The following is a 27,414-nucleotide window of genomic DNA, read 5'->3' on the forward strand; positions in this document are numbered from 1 at the left end:
TTGAAAGCTTTGAACACTTATATATGAAGGTTCAAGTTCGAAATGGAATCGCTCAGGGCGATTATTGCAAGCCTGGAGGGTATCACTGGACATCAAGGATGCTTACCTGCATGTCCCTATTTACCCTTTTCACCAGGAGTACCTCAAAATTGGGGTACAGGATTGTCATTACCAATTCCAGACGTTGCCGTTGGTCTGTCCCCGGCACCGAGATATTTACCAAGGTAATGGCCGAAATAATTATCCCGTACTTGGACGATCTCCTTATAAAGGCGAGGTCCAGGGAGCAGTTGTTCGGCGGAGTAGCACTATCTCGGGAAGTGCTACAACAGCACGGCTGAATTCTGAATATTTCAAAGTCGCAGCTGGTTCCTACGACGCGTCTACTGTTCCTGAGTATGGTTCTGGACACAGAACAGGATAAAAAGGGTTTCTCCCGGAGGAGATGTCCAAGGAGTTGTCGTCTCTAGACAGAGACCTCCTAATACGTATACAGGTGTCGGTGCATCAATGCACGCGAGCCCTGGGAAGGATGGTAGCTTCTTACGAAGAAATTCCATTCGCCAGGTCCCATTCAAGGATTTTCCAGTGGGATCTGTTGGACATGTGGTCCGGGTCGCATCTTCAGATGCATCGGCGGATAACCCTGTCTCCAAGGGCCAGGGTGTCGTTGTTTGTGGTGGCTGCAGAGTGCTCATCTTCTAGGGGGCCGCAGATTCGGCATACAGGACTGGGTCCTGGTGACCACGGATGCCAGCCTTCGAGGCTGGGGGGCAGTCACACAGGGAAGAAACTTCCAAGGCTATGGAAAAGTCAGGAGACTTCCCTTCACATAAATATTCTGGAACTAAGGGCCATTTACAATGCCCTAAGTCAGGCTAGACCCCTGCTTCAACACCGGCCGGTGCTGATCCAGTCAGACAACATCACGGCGGTCGCTCATGTACACGACAGGGCGGCACAAGAAGCAGGATGGCGATGGCAGAAGCCACAAGGATTCTCCGATGGGCGGAAAATCATGTGTTAGCACTGTCAGCAGTGTTCATTCCCGGAGTGGACAACTGAGAAGCAGACTTTCTCAGAAGACACGACCTCCACCCGGGAGAGTGGGGACTTCATCCAGAGGTCTTCCAAATGATTGTACACCGTTGGACAAGGCCACAGGTGGACATGATGGCGTCCCGCCTCAACTAAAAGTTACAAAGATATTGCGCCAGGTCAAGGACCCTCAGGCGATAGCTGTGGACGCTCTGGTAACCTCGTGGGTGTACCAGTCGGTGTATGTGTTCCCTTCTCTGCCTCTCTTACCCAGGGTAATGAGAATAATAAGAAGGAGAGGAGTAAGAACTATACTCATTGTTCCGGGTTGGCCAAGAAGAGCTTGGTAACCAGAACTCCAAGAAATGATCTCAGAGGACCTATGGCCTCTGCCGCTCAGACAGGACCTGCTGCAGCAGGGGGCCTGTCTGTTTCAAGACGTACCGCGGCTGCGTTGACGGCATGGCGGTTGAACGCCGGATCCTGAAGGAAAAGGGAATTCCGGAGGAAGTTATCCCTACGCTATTTAAAGCTAGGAAAGAAGTGAACGCTAACCATTATCACCGCATCTGGCGGAAATATGTTGCGTACTGTGAGGCCAGGAAGGCCCCAAAGGAGAAATTTCAGCTAGGTCGATTTCTGCACTTCCTACAGTCAAAGGTGACTATGGGCCTACAATTGGGTTCCATTAAGGTCCAGATTTCGGCTCTATCGATTTTCTTCCAAAATGGAACTGGCTTCACTGCCTGAAGTTCAGACATTGTCATGGGAGTGCTGCATATTCAGCCTCCTTTTGTGCCTCCAGTGGCACCGTGGGACCTCAACGTGGTGTTGGGTTTCCTAAAGTCACATTGGTTTGAGTCACTCAAAACCGTGGATTTAAAATATCTCACGTGGAAAGTGGTCATGCTTTTGGCCTTGGCTTCGGCAAGGCGGGTGGCAAAATTGGCGGCTTTGTCATGCAAAAGCCCCTATTGGATTTTCCATATGGATAGGGCAGAATTGAGGACTAGTCCCCAGTTTCTTCCTAAGGTGGTATCAGCTTTTCACTTGAACCAACCTATCGTGGTGCCTGCGGCTACTAGGGACTTGGAGGACTCCAAGTTACTGGACGTAGTCAGGGCCTTGAAAATTTATGTTTCCAGGTTGGCTGGAGTCAGGAAGACTGACTCGCTGTTTATCCTGTATGCACCAAACAAGATGGGTGCTCCTGCTTCAAAGCAGACTATTGCTCGCTGGATTTGTAGCACAATTCAGCTTGCGCATTCTGTGGCTGGCCTGCCGCAGCCTAAATCTGTAAAAGCCCATTCCACGAGGAAAGTGGGCTCTTCTTGGGCGGCTGCCCGAGGGGTCTCGGCTTTACAACTTTGCCGAGCTGCTACTTGGTCAGGGGCAAACACGTTTGCAAAATTCTACAAATTTGATACCCTGGCTGAGGAGGACCTTGAGTTCTCTCATTCGGTGCTGCAGAGTCATCCGCACTCTCCCGCCCGGTTGGGAGCTTTGGTATAATCCCCATGGTCCTTACGGAGTCCCCAGCATCCACTAGGACGTTAGAGAAAATAAGATTTTACTCACCGGTAAATCTATTTCTCGTAGTCCGTAGTGGATGCTGGGCGCCCGTCCCAAGTGCGGACTGTCTGCAATACTTGTATATAGTTATTGTTAACTAAAAGGGTTATGGTTGAGCCATCTGTTGAGAGGCTCTGTTATGTTCATACTGTTAACTGGGTATATTATCACGAGTTATACGGTGTGATTGGTGTGGCTGGTATGAGTCTTACCCGGGATTCAAAATCCTTTCCTTATTGTGTCAGCTCTTCCGGGCACAGTATCCTTACTGAAGTCTGGAGGAGGGTCATAGTGGGAGGAGCCAGTGCACACCAGGTAGTCCTAATTCTTTCTTAGCTGTGCCCAGTCTCCTGCGGAGCCGCTATTCCCCATGGTCCTTACGGAGTCCCCAGCATCCACTACGGACTACGAGAAATAGATTTACCGGTGAGTAAAATCTTATTTTTTTCAGTAGTATATGGGTGCTGGGGTGTGAGCTGGTATACTCCCTCTGTGTTCTCTCTAACAGGCTTCCCTGTGGGTCTGTCCCCTATTGCCAGTGTGTGTGTGTCGGTACAGTGTGTCGACATGTGCTCCTCCCCGGAGGAAGTTACTGGGGGCGCAGAGAAGGATTTGGGAGTGACTCTGTCGGCACTGCCGACTGCTGATTCGGTGAATATGTTGAGTACATTGAATGCAAATGTGGCGTTATTGTCTAAGAGGCTGGATAAATCTGATTCTCAGACACAAACGTGGAGAAAATCCATGGAGGACGCCTTGTCTCAGGTACAGGCCCCCTCAGGGTCACAGAAACGTTAATTTACCCAGATGGCAGATACAAATACCGACACGGACTCTGATTCCAGTGTTGACTTTAGTGAGGCCAGATTACATCCAAAATTGGTTAAGAGTATTCAGTACATGATTGTGGCAATTAAAGATGTTTTACATATTTCTGAAGTGCCTGCTGTTCCAGATACTAGGGTTTGTTTGTATAAGGGAAAAAAGCCTGAGGTGACGTTTCCCCCCTCTCATGAACTGAACGCTCTTTGTGAAAAAGCCTGGGAATCGCCTGACAAAAGGTGGCAGGTTCCCAAGAGAATTTTTATGGCATATCCCTCTGACCACAGGGAAAAGTGGGAGTCATCTCCCAATGTGGACAAGGCTCTGTCCCGGCTGTCCAAGAAAGTGGCGCTTCCGTCTCCTGACACTGCTGCCCTCAAGGATCCTGCGGATCATAAGCAGGAAACCACATTAAAGGCCATTTATGTCACTACGGGTGCACTCCTCAGACCTGCCGTGGCGTTGGCATGGGTGAGTAGTGCTATTGCTAAGTGGGCTGATAATTTGGCATCGACATGGATACCCTAGATAGGGATAACATTCTTTTGACTCTCGGTTATATCAGGGACGCTGCAGCTTACCTAAAGGATGCGGCGAGGGATATTGGCCTCTTGGGATCAAGGGCCAATGCCATGGCAGTCTCGGCCAGGAGAGCGCTGTGGATTCATCAGTGGAATGCTGATGCCGACTCCAAGAAAGCTATGGAAGCTCTCCCTTATAAAGGTAGTGTCTTGTTTGGTGACGGCCTCGCTGACCTGGTGTCTACCGCTACTGCGGGTAAGTAATCTTTTCTTCCTTATGTTCCCGCACAACAGAAAAAGGCACCCCATTATCAGATACAGTCCTTTTGGCCTAATAAATACAAAAAAGGAAGGGGCTCGTCCTTCCTTGTTTCAAAAGGTAGAAGAAAGGGGAAAAAGGTCGCCTGCTGTGTCTGGCTCCCAGGACCAAAAGTCCTCCCCGGCCTCTGCCAAGTCCACCGCATGACGCTGGGGCTCCCCTACGGGAGTCCGTGCCGGTGGGGGTCCGTCTCCGACTCTTCAGTCAGGTCTGGTTTCGCTCGGGCCTAGATCCTTGGGTCTTAGACATAGTGTCCCAAGGGTACAAACTGGAGTTTCAGGAGATGCCCCCCTACCGATTTTTCAAATCAGCCTTGCCAGTTTCTATCCAACGCCATCATGTCTAATTGAGGAATTCACCAAAGACTTGTCACGTTTGTGAAAACTTCTTGATGAAGACCCCACTCTCCTGGATGGAGATCGTGTCTGCTGAGGAAGTTTATTTCTCTGTTGTCTACACCCGGAACGAAGACCGCTAATAGAGCGTTTACATGCCTTTCCGCCCAGCGGAAAACTTTTGCGGCTTCTGCCATTGCCGCTTTGCTCCTCGTTCTGCCCTAGCAGCTTACTTACGCCACTGCCGTTAAGTCGTCCAACAGAATTAAGACAGGCAGATCGCGAAGATGTTCCGTTGTAAATAGCTCCTAATTCAAGAATGCTTATTTCCCCTGGAAAGACTGCTCCCCAGCCTTGAAGACTTGTATCCATGGACACCAGGATCTATTCCTGGATCCCGAACCTTCGTCCCTCTATGAGGTGAGAACTGTGCAGCCACCACAAGAGAGATATTCTGGTTCTGGAAAATAGGATTACTTTCCGGTGCATGTGCAGGTTAACCCGGACCACATGTCCAACTGGTCCCGCTAAAACCACTCTGGCATTTAACCAGCTCACCGAATGGCCTCGTAGGCCACAACCATCTTCTTTATCAACGGAACGTATTGATGGATTTACACTGTTGCAAATTTGATCTGACTCTGGATCCTCAGATCTCTTTCCACTGGAAAAACCAAACTCTCAACAGTTCTGTACCTAACCTTATTCCCAACTCCGGTCTCCGTGTCGTTGGGATCAACAGTGATTCTGGCAAGTTCAGGAGCCAACCACTGAGTTGAAGAACTGTCGGAGAGAAAACAACGATTTGTACCACTTGTTTCTTGACCTCGCCGTAGTCAGGAGAGCGTCCCAGTACAGAATAATAATGGCTCTTACTATTGAAGGAAACCATCATACTGCCATCACTCCGGTGAAATGGCAATGACAATCCTGAATAGCAAACCCAGGTAAGCTTAATGCGGAAGAAACCGCACTTAAACCCTCTTTCTCATACGTCCTAGAGGATGCTGGGGACTCCAAAAGGACCATGGGGTATCGACGGGATCCGCAGGAGACATGGGCACACTATAAGACTTTGAATGGGTGTGAACTGGCTCCTCCCTCTATGCCCCTCCTCCAGACTCCAGTTAGACTCTGTGCCCAGAGAGACTGGACACACACTAGGGGAGCTCTCCTGAGTTTCTCTGAAAAGACTTTATGTTAGGTTTATTATTTTCAGGGAGACCTGCTGGCTACAGGCTCCCTGTATCGTGGGAGTGAGGGGAGAGAAGCAGACCTACTTCTTCTGAGTTCAAGGGCTCTACTTCTTAGGCTACTGGACACCATTAGCTCCAGAGGGTCTGATCACTTGGTTCGCCTAGCTGCTCGTTCCCGGAGCCGCGCCGTCACCCCCCTCACAGAGCCAGAAGAAAGAAGCCGGGTGAGTATTAGAAGAACAGAAGACTTCAGTGACGGCAGAAAACTTCAGAGTCTCTGAGGTACCGCGCAGCGGTCGCGTTGCGCGCCATTGCTCCCACACACAAGCGGCACTACACGGGTGCAGGGCGCAGGGGGGGCGCCCTGGGCAGCAATTATACCTCATATATACATCCTGGCAAAGAAGTATACAGTTCGTAGGCACTGTATACAGACCCCCGCCAGTAAAAAAATGTGAAAAATTAGCGGGGCCGAAGGGCGCCGAGAATGGGGGGTGGCTTAGCCCTCACAACTCTATACAGCGCCATTTTCTCCTCACAGAGACGCTGGCCCGCCAAAAGACTGTGGAACAACTAACAGTGTAAAACGGAGGGGGGCACAGTTGCTTAGTGCACTATGGGCTCATATAAGAAGCACTATATATATATATATATATATATATATATATATATATATATATAAATATAAATGAGCGTGTGGTTAATGAGTTGTTAAAAAGTTTCTGTGTTTTCCCTGTCAGATACTGGAATCTACCCATTATAGCGATTTAGTACATGTGTGTCGACGTGTGAGTGCTCTGCCACAAACAGCTATGGGAATCCCTCTGTCGGCGTTGCCGACTCCTGATGGTACTTGATTCAGTAGATGAAGTGTCAGCATGTCGGTAGTTGTAAGCTTTTCCAAAGTAAACACTGTAACGGAAGACACAGTCGTATGTGGGTGACCCTGTCGGCACCAACTGTATTACTGGGTGTATATTAACATGATAATAAAAAATAAAAAAACCCTATACCTATATATATAGATATATATATAGATATATATGGTACGGATACATAGAGCTGTAGCTTGAGCGCAGACGTGGTAGTATTTGTGGGGGAGTGATATTAACATTATGTATATATTTCCATCAGACCCCTCAGGGTCGCAAGAATGTTATTTTGCCCGGTTACTACTCCCTGTTGTCGACGAATACAGGTTGAGTCTCCCTTATCCAAAATGCTTGGGACCAGAGGTATTTTGGATATGGGATTTTTCCGTATTTTGGAATAATTGCATACCATAATGAGATATCATGGTGATGGGACCTAAATCTAAGCACAGAATGCATTTATGTTACATATACACCTTATACACACAGCCTGAAGGTAATTTTAGCCAATATTTTTTATAACTTTGTGCATTAAACAAAGTGTGTCTACATTCACACAATTCATTTATGTTTCATATACACCTTATACACACAGCCTGAAGGTCATTTAATACTATATTTTTAATAACTTTGTGTATTAAACAAAGTTTGTGTACATTGAGCCATCAAAAAACAAAGTTTTCACTATCTCACTCTCACTCCAAAAAGTCCGTATTTCGGAATATTCCGTATTTCGGAATATTTGGATATGGGATACTCAATCTGTACTATGTTTTATGTCAACCATAATGTTTCCTGGTTAGATCCACAACAATGGCATTCAGTACATGTTCATACACATTCAGAACACATTTATGTCACTAGGTACCCTGCTGTTCCTGACAAAATACATACAGTATATGTATGATGTATATATAGAATATATGTGTATATATGTGTTTAGATATGTATATTCATATTACGATTTCTAATGAATGCTGAAGTAAAGTAATTCCTTTTCATGTGCTGGTCGCTCTGTTGATAAAGCTCTAGGTCAGCCGTGACGAGATGGTCTTAAATCTTCTCGAGGAGTACGAGTGTTTATTCTTTTCCCGCCGTGGATAGAATAAAGTGAAACTCAACCCCTGGTCTGCACGGGGCCCTGTCACAAAGGATCGTATACAGGAAGCTAAGTGATATTTTAATTATATGTTTTGATGATATTTGCATTACATACGCATGGGGGAGTGCTTGTATTCAGAAATGGTCGGTTACCTTGTTATCCGATATAATTACCCTGGGGAGAGATGGGATATTCCTTAAGTTGGGTCTTATCTAGAACATTGCAGCATGCTGCCGTGCGACTATAAGAGGTATGCACTGACTCCGAGAAATACTGGAGTATCTTCCCTATGAAGGTGAAACCTGGTTTGGGGATGGCTTTGTTAAGTTGATCTCGGCAGATACCAGTGGTAAGTCTACCTTCTTGAGCTATGTTCCCTCTCAACGGGTGGCGACGCATTTTTTGTGGGATGCAGTCATTTTGACCGGTTGGATACCGTTTTTTTCCCCTTCTTTGCAGGTAGAGGAAGGTGAAAAGGTCCGAGGTCTGCAGCCTTTTCAAGTTCGCAGAAGCAGATATCGTCCTCTGTTTCTACCACATCCACCGCATGTCGCTGGGTCTATCTTGCTGGAGCCCACACCGGTGGGAACTCGTCTAATACTCTTCAGTCAGTCCTGGAATGGACTTGACACAGTGAGTTAAGAATAGAGTCCAAAGGGGGACATACTCGAGTTTTCCAGATGATTCCCTCACTGATTTTTCAAATAGATCTTACCGATTCTCCTCTGGACGGGGAGGTAGTATGCGACGCCATACAAGAGTTGGTTCAGGATCAGGACATTGGGGGTAATTCTGAGTTGATCGCAGCAGGAATTTTGTTAGCAGTTGGGCAAAACCATGTGCACTGCAGGGGGGGGGGGGGAGATATAACGTGCAGAGAGAGTAAGATTTGGGTGGGTTATTTTGTTTCTGTGCAGGGTAAATACTGGCTGCTTTATTTTTACACTGCAATTTAGATTGCAGATTGAACACACCACACCCAAATCTAACTCTCTCTGCACATGTTAAATCTGCCTCCCCTGCAGTGCACATGGTTTTGCCCAAATGCTAACAAAATTCCTGCTGCGATCAACTCAGAATTACCCCCTTTGTCCTGCTGTCCCTGTGACAAAAAAAAAAAAAAAAGCTGTTACTCAAGCTTTTTCATGCTTCTGAGCCCGGACAGCTCGGTCAGAACAATCCCAAAAAGATTTCTACTTAAGAAGTTGAACTACAAGATGGAATCTCTCAGAGCAGGGATCTCCACCCTGTAAAAGAAGAAAAAGGGTTTAAATGCGGTTTAGTCCGCATTAAGCTTACCTGGGTTTGCTATTCAGGATTGCCGTTGCCATTTCACCGGAGTGATGGCAGTATGGTGGTTTTCCTTCTATAGTAAGAGCCATTATTATTCTGTACTGGGACGCTCTCCTGACTACGGCGAGGTCAAGAAACAAGTGGTACAAATCGTTGTTTCTATCTGACAGTTCTTCAACACAGAGATTCGCTGTTGATCCCAAAGATGCAGATGTTGGGAATAAGATTAGATACTGAACTGTTGAGAGTTTGTTTTTTCCTGTGGAAAGAGATTTGAGGATCCAGAGTCGGATTAAATTTGCAACAGTGTAAACCCATCAATACGTTCCGTTGATGAAGAAGATGGTTGCGGCCTACGAGGCCATTCGGTGAGCAGGTCAAATGCCAGAGTGTTTTTTGCGGGACCAGTTGGACATGTGGTCCGGGTCTCACCTGCACATGCACCGGAAAATAATCCTATTTTCCAGGACCGGGATATCTCTCCTGTGGTGGCTTCACAGTTCTCACCTCCTACAGGGACAATGGTTCGGGATCCAGGATTAGATCCTGGTGTCCATGGATACAAGACTCCGAGGCTGGGGAGCAGTCTTTCCAGGGGAAGAATTTCCAGGGGAAAAAGTCAAGCCGGGAAGCTTGGCTGCAATAAGCATTCTGGAATTAAGGGCTATTTACAATGGCCGTTTGCAAACGGAACATCTTCTTCGCGATCTGCCCGTCTTAATTCAGTCAGACAACTTAACAGCAGTGGCGTAAGTAAACCGCTAGGGCGGAATGAAGAACAAAGCGGCAATGGCAGAAGCCACAAGAGTTTTCCGCTGGGCGGTAAGGCATGTAAACGCTCTACTAGTGGTCTTCATTCCGGGTGTAGACAACTGGGAAACAGACTTCTTCAGCAGACACGATCTCCATCCAGGAGAGTGGAGTCTTCATCAAGTGGTTTTCACAAAAGTAACAAGTGACAAAAGTGGGGAATTCCTCAAATAGACATGATGGCGTCTCGCCTCAACAAGAAGCTTCAGAGATATGGTCCCAGGTCATTGGACCCTCAAGCAATAGCGGTAGACGCCCTGGTGACACCGTGGGTGTTTTCAGTCGGTCTATGTGTTCCCTCCATTTCCACTCTTTCCGAAGGGATAAAGATCATAAGAAGAACAAAGGTTTAGACGATCCTCATTGTTTCGGACGGGCCAAGGAGGGCTTGCTATCCAGATCTTCAAGAATTACTCATCGAAGATCCCTGGCCTCTTCCTCTACGAGAGGACCTGTTACAGCAAGGGCCGTGCGTGTATCAAGACTTACCGCGGCTGCGTTTGACGGCATGGCGATTGAACGCCATATCCTAGCCCGAAAGGGTATTCCCAGTGGAGTCATTCCCACACAGCTTCAGGCTAGAAAAGAAGTAACGGCGATGCTTTACCACCATATTTGGAGAAAATATATGTCTTGGTGTGAATCCAGGAAAGCTCCAACGAAAAAAATTTCAGCTGGGACGGTTGCGCCATTTTTTGCAAGCAGGTGTGGATGCGGGCCTAAAGTTAGGCTCCATTAGTGTACAAATTTCGACTTTATCTCTTTTCTTTCAGAAAGAATTGGCCTCCCTTCCAGAAGTTCAGACCTTCGTGAAGGGCGTGCTGCACATCCAATCTATGTCGCCAGAACGGCTCAGGTTAGGAAAGCAGAGGCTCTGTTTGTCCTGTGGGCTCCCAACAAGATTGGGGCTTCTGCTTCCAAGCAGACTATTGCACGCTGGATTGGTAATACGATTTAGCAGGCTCATTCTACGGCGGGATTGCCGTTACCGAAATCGGTGAAGGCCCATTCTACCAGAAAGGTAGGCTCATCCTGGGCGGCTGCCGAGGGGTCTCGGCTTTACAGCTTTGCCGGGCTGCTATTTGGTCGGGATCAAACACCTTCGCAAAGTTTACAAGTTTGATACTCTGGCTGTGGAGGACCTCTTGTTTGGTCAATCGGTGCTGCAGAGTCATCCGCACTCTCCCGCCCGTTCTAGAGCTTTGGTATAAACCCCATGGTTCTTGAAGCATCCCCAGCATCCTCTAGGATGTATGAGAAAATAGGATTTTGATACCTACCGGTAAATCCTTTTCTCTTAGTCCGTAGCGGATGCTGGGCGCCCGTCCCAGTGCGTACTGTATCTGCAGTCATTGGGTATGTTTACACAAATGGTGTGTTGTGGTTAATATAGTACAAAAAGGGAGAGAGAATGGGGTTGTACTGGTTAGGTGCACAGTGTAATGTAATAAAATATAACTTTTATTTGTTATTTATTAATAAAAAGACCCATATTGGGTCAACATGCGAAATATAGAGGTAAAAAAATATAGAGATTCAAGAATGTGCTCTGAGATAGAAAAGTGAAAAAGATTAAAAATTCATCTGCTCCGATGATTGCATTGGCTATTATATATGTATTGATGTATTAATGTGTGTACATCCAAAAAAGTGTCCTTCTGGACAAATAAACACTATTGTTTCTCTTATGTTCCAAACAACTGTGGCTATCTGATATTCTTCTATCAATTTATAAATGTTGTGCACTGCCAGTTTGTACACTCTTCACCAGTCACAATAAGATAAAATATCCAGCTATTGGATCATAGTTAGAATAAATTGCAGTTATGCAGCCTGTCTAGCTATCAATTGCCCCCTACATAGGTGAACTGCAGTTCTGAAAGTTGACTTAATATAGTGTATTGATGCGACTGTACTTAAACGACATAGAGGCAGCCGCACTGTGATGATATCACGCTTCCCCCTTCTGTAAGAGGTGAGTATCCAATATTCCTATATTGACCCTGTGGTGGTCATATATCCTATCACAATACAAATCGATTTTGTTGTGAGATGGAATGAATTTGGCACGACTTTATTAATGGTGTGATTATAACTGTACTCCAGTGATTGTATCAGCATTTGTCCTATTAACCGTAATTCCTGTCTCGGTAGTACTATACTTCTCAGTCCCTGCTTAATTCAAAATACAAACTGCTGTTCAAGAGAGTGCTCAGGTTTATAAATAACCTGATTATTGGCACTACATCAGCATGAAATTACTCAGCATTTATACGATCGATAGATATTACCATACTGGCCGTGCCGTACTCGTTAACATCAGTTAGAGTATGTAATTCACATGCTGCTAGTGAAGATGTTGTTGGTTAATATGTCATGAATTAATAAATTAACCTTCAAAACATCCAAGGTATGGGATGCTGTGAGTGATAACGCTGTATATTGGTACAGATGGGACAGTACCTATGCCGTACCCGCTGAAATTAATTAGAACTCCAATTATCTGATATCCCTATATGAACTATATGATAGTCTTCTGGTTTGAGTCGATACTAGACAATTTTATTGCAAAATAAAATGGGTTTAGGCACACTTTACTATGTGTAAAACTGTGCTGCCACAATTGCACCAGCGTTTGTCCTATCAGCGGTGATTCAGGATACCCGTTAATACTGAGGGGAGTGCTATAGTTTGTGAATAAACTAGATAATGGTACTACAGCAGCAAATGATTGTTAAAACTGATCAGTGGATATTCCCGTATTAGCCGTGCAGTACTGATTACCACCAGTTGGAACATGTAATTAACATGCTGCTGCTAATGAGGGTATTATTGGTTCAAGTACCAATGGACAGAACACAATGCTCCTCTAAAAGAGAGTGCTACGGTTTGCAAATAAATAGAATGTTAATACTGCATCGGCATGTAGTTACTCGGCACTAGTCTGATCAGCGGGCATTCCCGTAATAGCCGTGCAGTGCTGATTGCCAACAATTAGAACATGTGGTTAACATTCTGCTGCTAATGAGGATATTACTGGTTCGAATGACAATAGACAGGACACAATGCTCCTCTAAAGGAGAGTGCTACGGTATGCAAATAATTAAAATGTTGATACTGCATCAGCATGTAGTTACTCGGCACTAGTCTGATCAGCGGGCATTCCCGTATTAGACGTACAATGCTGATTGCCAATAGTTCAGAATATATAATTCACATACTGCTACTGACAAAGATTTTACTGGTTAAAGTAACCATTAACCTAGAAGTCAGAGCTTGCAATGGTTTCTAATTGATCAGCCTTTATCCGATCCACGGGGTATTTCCGTGATCACCATGCAGCCATCTGACAACCGCGGGTACACACTATAATTAACAAATGAACTAAATATTAATACTGCATCAGCCTGTAATTACTCGACATTAGTCTGATCAGCGGGCATTCCCGTATGGACCGTGCAGTACTAGTTGCCACTGGTTTGAAACATATAATTCATATATTGATGCTAGTAATGATTTTACTGGTTAACATGGAAGTCAGAGCTTGCAACGGTTTCTTGATTGATCAGCATTTGTCCGATCCACGGGGTATTCCCATGATCACCGTGCAGCAATCTGACAACCACGGGTACACACAATATAACATTCATCAATGTAAGAGCATCGGAGCAAAAGTGGGTGCCGATGCGCGCATTTCGCATACAGCTTTTTCTAGGCCTTCGAAGGCCTTCTAGGCCTTCGAAGGGCGTGCTGCACATCCAATCTATGTCGCCAGAACGGCTCAGGTTAGGAAAGCAGAGGCTCTGTTTGTCCTGTGGGCTCCCAACAAGATTGGGGCTTCTGCTTCCAAGCAGACTATTGCACGCTGGATTGGTAATACGATTTAGCAGGCTCATTCTACGGCGGGATTGCCGTTACCGAAATCGGTGAAGGCCCATTCTACCAGAAAGGTAGGCTCATCCTGGGCGGCTGCCGAGGGGTCTCGGCTTTACAGCTTTGCCGGGCTGCTATTTGGTCGGGATCAAACACCTTCGCAAAGTTTACAAGTTTGATACTCTGGCTGTGGAGGACCTCTTGTTTGGTCAATCGGTGCTGCAGAGTCATCCGCACTCTCCCGCCCGTTCTAGAGCTTTGGTATAAACCCCATGGTTCTTGAAGCATCCCCAGCATCCTCTAGGACGTATGAGAAAATAGGATTTTGATACCTACCGGTAAATCCTTTTCTCTTAGTCCGTAGCGGATGCTGGGCGCCCGTCCCAGTGCGTACTGTATCTGCAGTCATTGGGTATGTTTACACAAATGGTGTGTTGTGGTTAAGTCGGCCTGTTGCTGACGTTATTCAGGCCATAGCATGCATTATGCTGTTACTGGTTGTGTTTACACACATAGGTTGTGTTACGTGTTATGTCAGCGTATTGCTGCATATTCTTCATGCCGTCAGCTGGTATTCAATTGAATGCCACGTTTTGCGGCATACTGGAGGTGTGAGCTGGTAAGATGCTCACCGTGGTTTAACAATAAATTCTTTCCTCGAAATGTCCGTCTTCCTGGGCACAGCTCCTATAACTGGAGTCTGGAGGAGGGGCATAGAGGGAGGAGCCAGTTCACACCCCTTTTAAAGTCTTAAAGTGCCCATGTCTCCTGCGGATCCCGTCTATACCCCATAGTTTGTGACATGCATAGTAAATTTTAGCATAAGTTGTAAAAACCCAAAGAAAAGTGTGTCAACCATTGTTATGTCGACTTTTTGTACCTGTCGATCTATTGACTGTAGACCTTTTCACTATCATCCACCTCCCACGTAGATGTATAAGATCCCAAAGAGAGCAGATTGAGCTGAGTAGAAAAACTCAATCTGATTGTAGAAATCCCTAATCGTCTGTCCCCCTCTTATGTGCACAGCTCTGTGCATCCTACACTATATTTTTATACTTCTCAAAATCAAATATTTTGAATATGCGGGCAGATGTATTAACCTGGAGAGGGCATAAGGAAGTGATAAACCAGTGATATGTGCAAGGTGGTAAAGGCAGCAGCCAATCAGATCCTAACTGTTAATTTACATATTGGAGCTGATTGGCTGGTGTGTTTATCACCTTGCACATATCACTGGTTTATCACTTCCTTATGCCTTCTCCAGGTTAATACATCTGCCCCATGGTTCTGTAGTGTGGATAATAATCTGGGTCATACGGAGACTATTTTTGGCTTATCAGCCGTTACAGAACAGGAAGTCAGAGAATGTAGAGTAGACCTATAGATACAGGAAATTCACTAGATAGTAAGAGAGACACAAACGTGCAGAACAGGGTGATTGATTAATTTCTACAGCATTTATTGTTGATTATAATGTAAATTCCCGGAAATAAACGCAAACATTGTTTCTCATACATCTAATTGAATAACGGGGTATAGAAATGCAGGCCGAGTTTGGGCAGTTAGTACCTCTGCTCTCTCTCCAGTCGCTAGAGATGGCACACATACTATGTGTTGCCTCTGGTACCAGGTAATGGGCTGCGGGACATGGCTCCCTCTCTATGCATTGGCTGGGTCAGGACAGGAAGTTCAACAGCTGTAACCTAGCCAGTGCTGGATCCAATGAGGGGGAGGAGCCTAAAGTTGTCACAGGCGCACACACCCTCCTTCCGAGTTGGGCGGATGTGACATTGGTGTTATGCCAGTTATACGACTATCAATAACATTTATCGGTTGCCATCACCAAAGGCTTTGGGGCTCTTCCCACAGCGACTTTTTCGGTTACGCTTCCAGTAAATACACTTTAAGTTAAGAACACAGAATGTGTGAAGAGAAATGAAGTTTTAATTTCAAGAATAAGAATAACTTCAGAGCTTACAGTTACAAAAAGATAGTTACAAAGTAGATGTTTATATTTAAAAATACACACAGATTACGATTTCAGAGAGACATAAAAGGAATAAAGTTTCAGAAATTCTAGAACTTACTGAAAATACCCTAGGAGTTGCATTGGGGGGGCTTCACAGATAAAGGTGGTATGGGGCATCCTCAACGGTTGCTTGTCCCCAAAGAGTGCACGCTGGATCCTCCTAAACAGGCGTATTTATCTCAGAATCAACTACTCATGACACACACTCACCCTTACGGATTTTAACCTTTCCAAACCCACAATTAATCGGTTGTACGCAGGTATTTGAGCTTGAGCGTCTTTTGCCTGTAATCATGAGCCCATGTTGTTTATAGTAAACAGACCTCTTCACAAACAGAGTAAACCCTGTCCAATTACTTACAGACTGGCCATCTGTCATATAGTTTTACAATTTACATTTCCATACAGAATATACATGGGAAGGCGATACACAGAAAAAAATAGCATTTTCATAGCTGGTTGTACATCACAGCTCCTTCTCTATGCATTGGCTGGGTCAGGACAGGAAGTTCAACAGCTGTAACCTAGCCAGTGCTGGGTCCAAGGAGGGGGAGGAGCCTAACATTGTCAAAATGTAGTTCCTCTGTAGGGGTGTGGTTTATAGGGTCGATCACACTTAGGTCGACAGTGTCTAGGTCGACCACCAAAATGTCGACACAAGCATTAGGTCGACGTGAGCAAGGTCGACATGGCAAAAGGTTGACATGAGGTTTTTTTTTTTGGGGGTGTCGTCTTCGTAACATGACTGGGAACCCCAATTAGTGTGCCGTATTCCCTCTCCATGCTTCGGGCAAGGTACCTCGCTCCGCTACCGCTGCACTCTGCACAGGTTATTATTCCCAATTGTAGTCAACGTGGATCGTAAAGTATGAAAAAGTTTAAAAAATGAAAAAAAATTGAAAAACTTATGTCGACCTAGTGACCATGTCCACCTAGAAATCCTGTCGACTTGATGCATGTTGACCAATAGTGGTCGACCTAATGACTGTTGACTTAAGTGTGGTCGACCTAGAGACCGGATACCCTCTGTAGTATGCTATTTCTCTAACAGGAAACTCGCCTAATGCTGCCATATCCTGAGAGACCCATGGCTGTTACTTTTCTTATCTTGTTGGGTCTTGTCTGCGTTGTAGCTTTCAGTCTCTTGTTCTGGTGGGGTGACATCAGTGACATTTTCTGCATGCTCAAGATGTCGCAACAAACTTACCTATTGGACAGATTTGGCAGGTGCCCTGTGCGCAGAATGTGAGGCGGACACGTACCCTCGTGTGTGTGGAACGCCAATTTGGAAGAACAGGCCTGGGCAAAATCTTTAGCCCAGTCTATTGAAACCTTAGCTCTGAAATGTATAAGAGTTGGCCATGACACAGATCCTTGATATTTTGGACATTGGAGTAAAGGGGCATATGGGAGTCTCCACAGTGGTTTCCAAACTTTCTTAAACCACGGTGCCCTAGGGGATCAGTATGCCGGTGGTATAGCTTTATACTGTATATTATGTAGGATGAAAGCCAATGGTATAGCTTTATACTGTATATAACGTAGGATGAAAGATGGTGGTATAGCTTTATACTGTATATAACGTAGGATGAAAGCCGGTGGTATAGCTTTATACTGTATATAACGTAGCATGAAAGCCGGTGGTATAGCTTTATACTGTATATAACGTAGCATGAAAGCCGGTGGTATAGCTTTATACTGTATTTAACGTAGGATGAAAGCCGGTGGTATAGGCTTTATACTGTATATAACGTAGGATGAAAGCCGGTGGTATAGCTTTATACTGTATATAACGTAGGATGAAAGCCGGTGGTATAGGCTTTATACTGTATATAATGTAGGCTGAAAGCCGGTGGTATAGCTTTATACTGTATATAACGTAGGCTGAAAGCCGGTGGTATAGGCTTTATACTGTATATAACGTAGGATGAAAGCCGGTGGTATAGGCTTTATACTGTATATAACGTAGGATGAAAGCGGTGGTATAGCTTTATACTGTATATAACGTAGGATGAAAGCCGGTGGTATAGCTTTATACTGTATATAACGTAGGCTGAAAGCCGGCGGTATAGCTTTATACTGTATATAACGTAGGCTGAAAGCCGGTGGTATAGCTTTATACTGTATATAACGTAGGCTGAAAGCCGGTGGTATAGCTTTATACTGTATATAACGTAGGCTGAAAGCCGGTGGTATAGGCTTTATACTGTATATAACGTAGGATGAAAGCCGGTGGTATAGGCTTTATACTGTATATAACGTAGGATGAAAGCCGGTGGTATAGCTTTATACTGTATATAACGTAGGATGAAAGCCGGTGGTATAGCTTTATACTGTATATAACGTAGGATGAAAGCCGGTGGTATAGCTTTATACTGTATATAACGTAGGATGAAAGCCGGTGGTATAGGCTTTATACTGTATATAACGTAGGATGAAAGCCGGTGGTATAGCTTTATACTGTACATAACGTAGGATGAAAGCCGGTGGTATAGGCTTTGCATACAGCGTACAATTACAGCAGATGTTTCAGTTTATGCTGGATCGCTTTTTTTTAACCATGTTCTAGAATGGACAATGAGCTCTTCCACGGCCTCTGTTCTTGTATGGTCTAAATTAGAACATAAAAAAAAGAGATCAATAATGGTAATAAGCTCTACAAATGGATGATTGCTATTAGACAAATAATGAGAGAACATCTATAAAGGCACAATCATTTTTATCATATTCTCATTAGGACTTTCTATGATAAGGAATTGTAGCTGTCATTTCTCTGACGTCCTAGTGGATGCTGGGAACTCCGTAAGGACCATGGGGAATAGCTGCTCCGCAGGAGACTGGGCACAACTAAGAAAGATTTAGGACTACCTGGTGTGCACTGGCTCCTCCCTCTATGCCCCTCCTCCAGTTAGAATTGTGTGCCCGGCCGAGCTGGATGCACACTAGGGGCTCTCCTGAGCTTCTAGAAAAGAAAGTATAAATTAGGTTTTTTATTTTCAGTGAGATCTGCTGGCAACAGACTCACTGCTACGAGGGACTGAGGGGAGAAGAAGCGAACCTACCTGCTTGCAGCTAGCTTGGGCTTCTTAGGCTACTGGACACCATTAGCTCCAGAGGGATCGAACACAGGCCCAGCCTCGGTCGTCCGGTCCCGGAGCCGCGCCGCCGTCCCCCTTGCAGAGCCAGAAGCAAGAAGACGTTCCTGGAAATCGGCGGCAGAAGACTTCGGTCTTCATTAAGGTAGCGCACAGCACTGCAGCTGTGCGCCATTGCTCCCCATGCACACCACACACTCCGGTCACTGATGGGAGCAGGGCGCTGGGGCGGGGGCGCCCTGGGCTGCAATAAGAGTACCTTACTTGGCAAATTACCACATAATATAGTCATTAAGACTATATATGTGTAAAATCCCCTGCCATAACTTTCCATAAAAAAGCGGGAGAAGTCTGACGAAAAAGGGGCGGAGCTATCTCCCTCAGCACACTGGCGCCATTTTTCCCTCACAGCTCCGCTGGAAGGACGCTCCCCAGGCTCTCCCCTGCAGTTTCCAGACTCCATAGGGTAAAAAAGAGAGGGGGGGCACTAAATTTAGGCGCAATCTGTGTAATATTAGCAGCTATAGGGGAAAAATCACTGTGTGTAGTGTGAATCCCTGCATTATATAGTGCTCGGGTGTGTGCTGGCATACTCTCTCTCTGTCTCCCCAAAGGACTTTGTGGGGTCCTGTCCTCAATCAGAGCATTCCCTGTGTGTGTGCGGTGTGTCGGTACGGCTGTGTCGACATGTTTGATGAGGCTTATGTGGAAGCGGAGCAGGTGCCGATAAATGTGATGTCACCCCCTGCGGGGTCGACAACTGAATGAATGGACATGTGGATGGAATTACGTGACAGTGTCAACTCCTTACATAAAAGGTTTGACGACATAACAGATGTGGGACAGCCGACTTCCCAGCTCGTGCCTGCCCAGGCGTCTCAAAAGCCATCAGGGGCTCTAAAACGCCCGCTACCTCAGATGGCAGACACAGATGTCGACACGGATACTGACTCCAGTGTCGACGATGATGAGACTAGTGTACATTCCAATAGAGCCACCCGTTACATGATTACGGCAATGAAAAATGTGTTGCACATTTCTGATATTACCCCAGGTACCACAAAAAAGGGTATTATGTTTGGGGAGAAAAAACTACCAGTGGTTTTTCCCCCTTCGGATGAATTAAATGAAGTATGTGAAGAAGCGTGGGCTTCCCCCGATAAGAAACTGGTAATTTCTAAAAAGTTACTAATGGCGTACCCTTTCCCGCCAGAGGATAGGTCACGTTGGGAGACATCCCCTAGGGTGGATAAAGCGCTCACACGCCTGTCAAAGAAGGTGGCACTACCGTCTCCGGATACGGCTGCCCTTAAGGAACCTGCTGATAGGAAGCAGGAGGCTATCCTGAAGTCTGTATATACACACTCATGAATTATACTGAGACCGGCTATTGCTTCAGCATGGATGTGCAGTGCTGCTGCTGCGTGGTCAGATTCCCTGTCGGAAAACATTGATACCCTAGACAGGGACACTATATTGCTAACCGTAGAGCATATTAAAGACGCTGTCTTATACATGAGAGATGCACAGAGGGATATTTGCTGGCTGGCATCTAAAATAAACGCAATGTCCATTTCTGCCAGGAGAGGATTGTGGACTCGGCAATGGACAGGAGATGCAGATTCTAAAAGGCACATGGAAGTTTTGCCTTACAAGGGTGAGGAGTTGTTTGGGGATGGTCTCTCGGACCTCGTTTCCACAGCAACAGCTGGGAAGTCAGCATTTTTACCCCATGTTCCCTCACAGCCAAGAAAGCACCGTATTATCAGGTACAGTCCTTTCGGCCCCAGAAAGGCAAGCGGGTTAGAGGCGCGTCCTTTCTGCCCAGAGGCAGAGGTAGAGGGAAAAAGCTGCAACATACAGCCAGTTCCCAGGAACCAAAGTCCTCCCCCGCTTCCTCTAAGTCCACCGCATGACGCTGGGGTCTTCACAGGCGGAGCCAGGTACGGTGGGGGCCCGTCCCAAGAACTTCAGCAACCAGTGGGCTCGTTCACAGGTGGATCCCTGGATTCTACAGGTAGTATCTCAGGGGTACAAGCTGGAATTCGAGATGTCTCCCCCTCGCCGTTTCCTCAAATCTGCCTTGCCGACAGCTCCCCCGGACAGGGAGGCAGTGCTGGAGGCGATTCACAAGCTGTATTCTCAGCAGGTGATAATCAAGGTACCCCTCCTTCAACAAGAACAGGGTTACTATTCCACAATGTTTGTGGTACCGAAACCGGACGGTTCGGTGAGACCCATTTTAAATTTAAAATCTTTGAACACTTATATAAGAAGGTTCAAGTTCAAGATGGAATCGCTCAGAGCGGTGATTGCAAGCCTGGACGAGGGGGATTACATGGTGTCACTGGACATCAAGGATGCTTACCTGCATGTCCCCATTTACCCTCCTCACCAGGAGTACCTCAGATTTGTGGTATAGGACTGTCATTACCAATTCCAGACGTTGCCGTTTGGTCTGTCCACGGCACCGAGGGTATTTACCAAGGTAATGGCCGAAATGATGATACTCCTTCGGAAAAAGGGAGTTTTAATTATCCCGTACTTGGACGATCTCCTTATAAAGGCGAGGTCCAGGGAACAGTTGTTGATCGGAGTAGCACTAGCTCGGGAACAGAAAAAAGTGTTTCTCCCGGAGGAGAAGGCCAAGGAGTTATCGTCTCTAGTCAGGTGTCGGTGCACCACTGCACGCGAGTCCTGGGAAAGATGGTGGCTTCTTACGAAGCAATTCCATTCGGAAGGTTCCATGCAAGGATCTTTCAGTGGGATCTGTTGGACAAGTGGTCCGGGTCGCATCTTCAGATGCATCGGCTGATAACCCTGTCTCCAAGGGCCAGGGTGTCGCTACTGTGGTGGCTGCAGAGTGCTCATCTTCTAGAGGGCCGCAGATTCGGCATACAGGACTGGATCCTGGTGACCACGGATGCCAGCTTTCGAGGTTGGGGGGCAGTCACACAGGGAAGAAACTTCCAAGGACTATGGACAAGTCAGGAGACTTCCCTACACACAAATATTCTGGAACTAAGGGCCATTTACAATGCCCTAAGTCAGGCAAGACCCCTGCTTCAACACCAGCCGGTGCTGATCCAGTCAGACAACATCACGGCGGTCGCCCATGTAAACTGTCAGGGCGGCACAAGAAGCAGGATGGCGATGGCAGAAGCCACAAGGATTCTCCGATGGGCGGAAAATCATGTGTTAGCACTGTCAGCAGTGTTCATTCCGGGAGTGGACAACTGGGAAGCAGACTTCCTCAGCAGGCACGACTTCCACCCGGGAGAGTGGGGACTTCATCCAGAAGTCTTCCAAATGATGGTACACCGTTGGGAAAGGCCACAGGTGGACATGATGGCGTCCCGCCTCAACAAAAAGCTAAAAAGATATTGCGCCAGGTCAAGGGACCCTCAGGCGATAGCTGTGGACGCTCTAGTGACACCGTGGGTGTACCAGTCGGTTTATGTGTTCCCTCCTCTGCCTCTCATACCCAAGGTACTGAGAATAATAAGAAGTAGAGGAGTAAGAACTATACTTGTGGTTCCGGATTGGCCAAGAAGAGCTTGGTACCCAGAACTTCAAGAAATGATCTCAGAGGACCCATGGCCTCTGCCGCTCAGACAGGACCTGCTGCAGCAGGGACCCTGTCTGTTCCAAGACTTACCGCGACTGCGTTTGACGGCATGGCGGTTGAACGCCGGATCCTGAAGGAAAAGGGCATTCCGGAGGAAGTCATCCCTACGCTGATTAAAGCTAGGAAGGAGGTGACCGCAAACCATTATCACCGCATATGGCGGAAATATGTTGCGTGGTGTGAGGCCAGAAGGGCCCCAACGGAGGAATTTCAGCTGGGTCGATTTCTGCACTTCCTACAGTCAGGGGTGACTATGGGCCTCAAATTAGGTTCCATTGAGGTCCAGATTTCGGCTCTGTCGATTTTCTTCCAAAAAGAACTGGCTTCACTGCCTGAAGTTCAGACGTTTGTTAAAGGAGTGCTGCATATTCAGCCCCCTTTTGTGCCTCCAGTGGCACCTTGGGATCTCAACGTGGTGTTGGATTTCCTTAAGTCACATTGGTTTGAGCCACTTAAAACCGTGGAACTGAAATATCTCACGTGGAAAGTGGTCATGCTGTTGGCCTTGGCTTCGGCCAGGCGTGTGTCAGAATTGGCGGCTTTGTCATGTAAAAGCCCTTATCTGATTTTCCATATGGATAGTGCAGAATTGAGGACTCGTCCCCAATTTCTTCCTAAGGTGGTATCAGCTTTTCATTTGAACCAACCTATTGTGGTGCCTGCGGCTACTAAGGACTTGGAGGATTCCAAGTTGCTGGACGTAGTCAGGGCCCTGAAAATCTATGTTTCCAGGACGGTTGGAGTCAGGAAAACTGACTCGCTATTTATCCTGTATGCGCCCAACAAGCTGGGTGCTCCTGCTTCAAAGCAGTCTATTGCTCGCTGGATCTGTAGTACGATTCAACTTGCACATTCTGCGGCTGGACTGCCGCATCCTAAATCTGTAAAAGCCCATTCCACGAGGAAAGTGGGCTCTTCTTGGGCGGCTGCCCGAGGGGTCTCGGCTTTACAACTTTGCCGAGCTGCTACTTGGTCGGGTTCAAACACGTTTGCTAAGTTCTACAAGTTTGATACCCTGGCTGAGGAGGACCTTGCTTTTGCTCATTCGGTGCTGCAGAGTCATCCGCACTCTCCCGCCCGTTTGGGAGCTTTGGTATAATCCCCATGGTCCTTACGGAGTTCCCAGGATCCACTAGGACGTCAGAGAAAATAAGAATTTACTCAACGGTAATTCTATTTCTCGTAGTCCGTAGTGGATGCTGGGCGCCCATCCCAAGTGCGGATTGTCTGCAATACTTGTATATAGTTATTGCCTAACTAAAGGGTTATTGTTTAGAGCCATCTGTTGAGAGGCTCAGTTATTTTTCATACTGTTAACTGGGTATAGTATCACGAGTTATACGGTGTGATTGGTGTGGCTGGTATGAGTCTTACCCGGGATTCCAAAATCCTTTCCTTATTGTGTCAGCTCTTCCGGGCACAGTATCCTAACTGAGGTCTGGAGGAGGGGCATAGAGGGAGGAGCCAGTGCACACCAGGTAGTCCTAAATCTTTCTTAGTTGTGCCCAGTCTCCTGCGGAGCCGCTATTCCCCATGGTCCTTACGGAGTTCCCAGCATCCACTACGGACTACGAGAAATAGAATTACCGGTGAGTAAATTCTTATTTTTTTTTTATCTACATTAAAATGATGCAGCTACGTGTGCATTTTACTAAAACATATGAAAGGTAAATAATTAGCGAAGCTCTGCGATTATGTACTATACGCATTTTCCTACTGTATGGGGGAAACATTTACTACAAAGAGGGTTTGGGGTACATGAAACTCTTATTGGCAGAAATCATGCAGATACTAATAAGCAGAGCTCATTTATTGATTGGTACCCTTTCAACACTTAATATTCCAAAGTCAGTGTTACTACGCCTTATAGGTAGTGATGTGCACCGGACATTTTTCGGGTTTTGGTTTTGGATTCGGTTCCGCGGCCGTGTTTTGGATTCGGACGCGTTTTGGCAAAACCTCCCTGAAAATTTTTTGTCGGATTCGGGTGTTTTTTTACAAAAACCCCTCAAAAACAGCTTAAATCATAGAATTTGGGGGTCATTTTGATCCCATAGTATTATTAACCTCAATAACCATAATTTCCACTCATTTCCAGTCTATTCTGAAAACCTCACACCTCACAATATTATTTTTAGTCCTAAAATTTGCACCGAGGTCGCTTAATGACTAAGCTAAGCAACCCAAGTGGCCGACACAAACACCTGGCCCATCTAGGAGTGGCACTGCAGTGTCAGACAGGATGGCACTTCAAAAAAATAGTCCCCAAACAGCACATGATGCAAAGAAAAAAAGAGGCGCAATGAGGTAGCTGTGTGACTAAGCTAAGCGACCCAAGTGGCCGACACAAACACCTGGCCCATCAAGGAGTGGCACTGCAGTGTCAGACAGGATGGCACTTCAAAAAAATAGTCCCCAAACAGCACATGATGCAAAGAAAAAAAGAGGCGCAATGAGGTAGCTGTGTGACTAAGTTAAGCGACCCAAGTGGCCGACACAAACACCTGGCCCATCTAGGAGTGGCACTGCAGTGTCAGACAGGATGGCACTTCAAAAAAACAGTCCCCAAACAGCACATGATGCAAAGAAAAAAAGAGGCGCAATGAGGTAGCTGTGTGACTAAGCTAAGCGACCAAAGTGGCCGACACAAACACCTGGCCCAACTAGGAGTGGCACTTCAGTGTCAGACAGGATGGCACTTCAAAAAAATTGTCCCCAAACAGCACATGAAGCAAAGAAAAAAAGAGGCGCAATGAGGTAGCTGTGTGACTAAGCTAAGCGACCCAAGTGGCCGACACAAACACCTGGCCCATCTAAGAGTGGCACTGCAGTTTTCTAGCGAGAGGATGAGTGCTTCCATCCTCATGTGAAGCTGAACCACTAGCCATGAACATAGGCCAGGGCCTCACCCGTTCCTTGCCACTCCGTGTCATAAATGGCATTTTGGCAAGTTTACGCTTCTCCTCAGATGCTTTTAATTTTGATTTTTGGGTCATTTTACTGAACTTTTGTTTTTTGGATTTTACATGCTCTCTACTATGACATTGGGCATCGGCCTTGGCAGATGACGTTGATGGCATTTCATCGTCTCGGCCATGACTAGTGGCAGCAGCTTCAGCACGAGGTGGAAGTGGATCTTGATCTTTCCCTATTTTACTCTCCACATTTTTGTTCTCCATTTTTTAATGTGTGGAATTATATGCCATTATCAATAGCAATGGCCTACTACTATATATACTGCGCACAACTGAAATGCACCACAGGTATGGATGGATAGTATACTTGACGACACAGAGGTAGGTAGAGCAGTGGCCTACTGTACCGTACTGCTATATATTATATACTGGTGGTCAGCAAACTGTGCAAAACTGAAATGCACCACAGGTATGGATGGATAGTATACTTGACGACACAGAGGTAGGTAGAGCAGTGGCCTTCTGTACCGTACTGCTATATATTATATACTGGTGGTCAGCAAACTGTGCAAAACTGAAATGCACCACAGGTATGGATGGATATATATACTGGTGGTCAGCAAAATTATGCACTGTACTCCTACTATATACTACAATGCAGCACAGATATGGAGCGTTTTTCAGGCAGAGAACGTATAATACTGGTGGTCACTGGTCAGCAAAACTCTGCACTGTACTCCTCCTATATAATACTGGTGGTCCCCAGTCCCCACAATAGAGCAGTGTGAGCACAGATATATGCAGCACACTGAGCACAGATACGGAGCGTTTTTCAGGCAGAGAACGTATAATACTGGTGGTCACTGGTCAGCAAAACTCTGCACTGTACTCCTCCTATATAATAATGCTGGTCCCCAGTCCCCACAATAAAGCAGTGTGAGCACAGATATATGCAGCACACTGAGCACAGATATGGAGCGTTTTTCATGCAGAGAACGTATAATACTGGTGGTCACTGGTCAGCAAAACTCTGCACTGTACTCCTCCTATATAATACTGCTGGTCCCCAGTCCCCACAATAAAGCAGTGAGCACAGATATTTGCAGCCACCTGAATAAAACTGAGACGACGCCAGCCACGTCCTCTCACTATCATTTCCAATGCACGAGTGAAAAATGGCGGCAACGCGCGGCTCCTTATATAGAATCCGAATCTCGCGAGAATCCGACAGCGGGATGATGACGTTCGGGCGCACTCGGTTTAACCGAGCAAGGCGGGAAGATTCGAATCTGCCTCGGAACCGTGTAAAATGGGTGAAGTTCGGGGGGGTTCGGATTCCGACGAACCGAACCCGCTCATCACTACTTATAGGATTTCACCAAACTAAATTTGCAATCGTCCATTCAAACACCATTGCCTGCTTACTGACCTAGCCATCTGTATGCTCTCTGGCCAGGAGCAGTACTACAGTTTGGCCTACCCTCTACATGCCCACGCTGCTACCGCTAGAACACATGGTACAAGGCCTCCAGATGGGCAGAAGGGATGGCTAATAAGTACTACTGAGAACTGTACTCTGCAAATATAGTTAATTTTATAGGTTTTTATTTTGATGGGACAACACTTACAATAAGGAAAAGCAAACACATATAAGGGTACTGCTACACAGGTGTACAGAGACACCAAGGGTACGTCATAGCTACTAATGGGGATACGATTGTCTACTAGCATTCATTTATAAATGTAATCCCTAATGTCATGTAACAGAATTAATTAGATTACATAGACATACAGACAGCGGATCTCACTCAAAGGCGGTTGCTAGGATACCAGGGGCAGGGGAGTGTCTGGGTGCCAGCAGAAAGGTCTGCTTTACTGGGAGCCGCCATGTTGGAGACCAATTCTGAAGCATAGTGCAGGCTTCCTGTGTATCCGGCCAATCCAGGGAGATCTCTCCTTATAAAAGGGGGCCGGTTTATGACAGGGACGCC

At 46.3% G+C, this 27,414-nt stretch overlaps 1 long non-coding RNA gene across 2 annotated transcripts in view; it reads right to left on the bottom strand.

Moving 5' to 3' along the window:
- Window positions 1-15,216: 15,216 nt before the first annotated feature.
- Window positions 15,217-27,414, bottom strand: part of LOC134943804 (uncharacterized) — a 30,758-nt gene continuing 18,560 nt past the window's right edge. For both annotated transcript variants that reach the window (XR_010181766.1, XR_010181765.1), the window contains one exon: window positions 15,217-18,396. This is a non-coding gene — a long non-coding RNA (uncharacterized LOC134943804). The remainder of the gene's footprint in view (window positions 18,397-27,414) is intronic.

Source organism: Pseudophryne corroboree, chromosome 7, assembly GCF_028390025.1.
Source record: "Pseudophryne corroboree isolate aPseCor3 chromosome 7, aPseCor3.hap2, whole genome shotgun sequence".
Lineage (NCBI taxonomy): Eukaryota > Metazoa > Chordata > Amphibia > Anura > Myobatrachidae > Pseudophryne > Pseudophryne corroboree.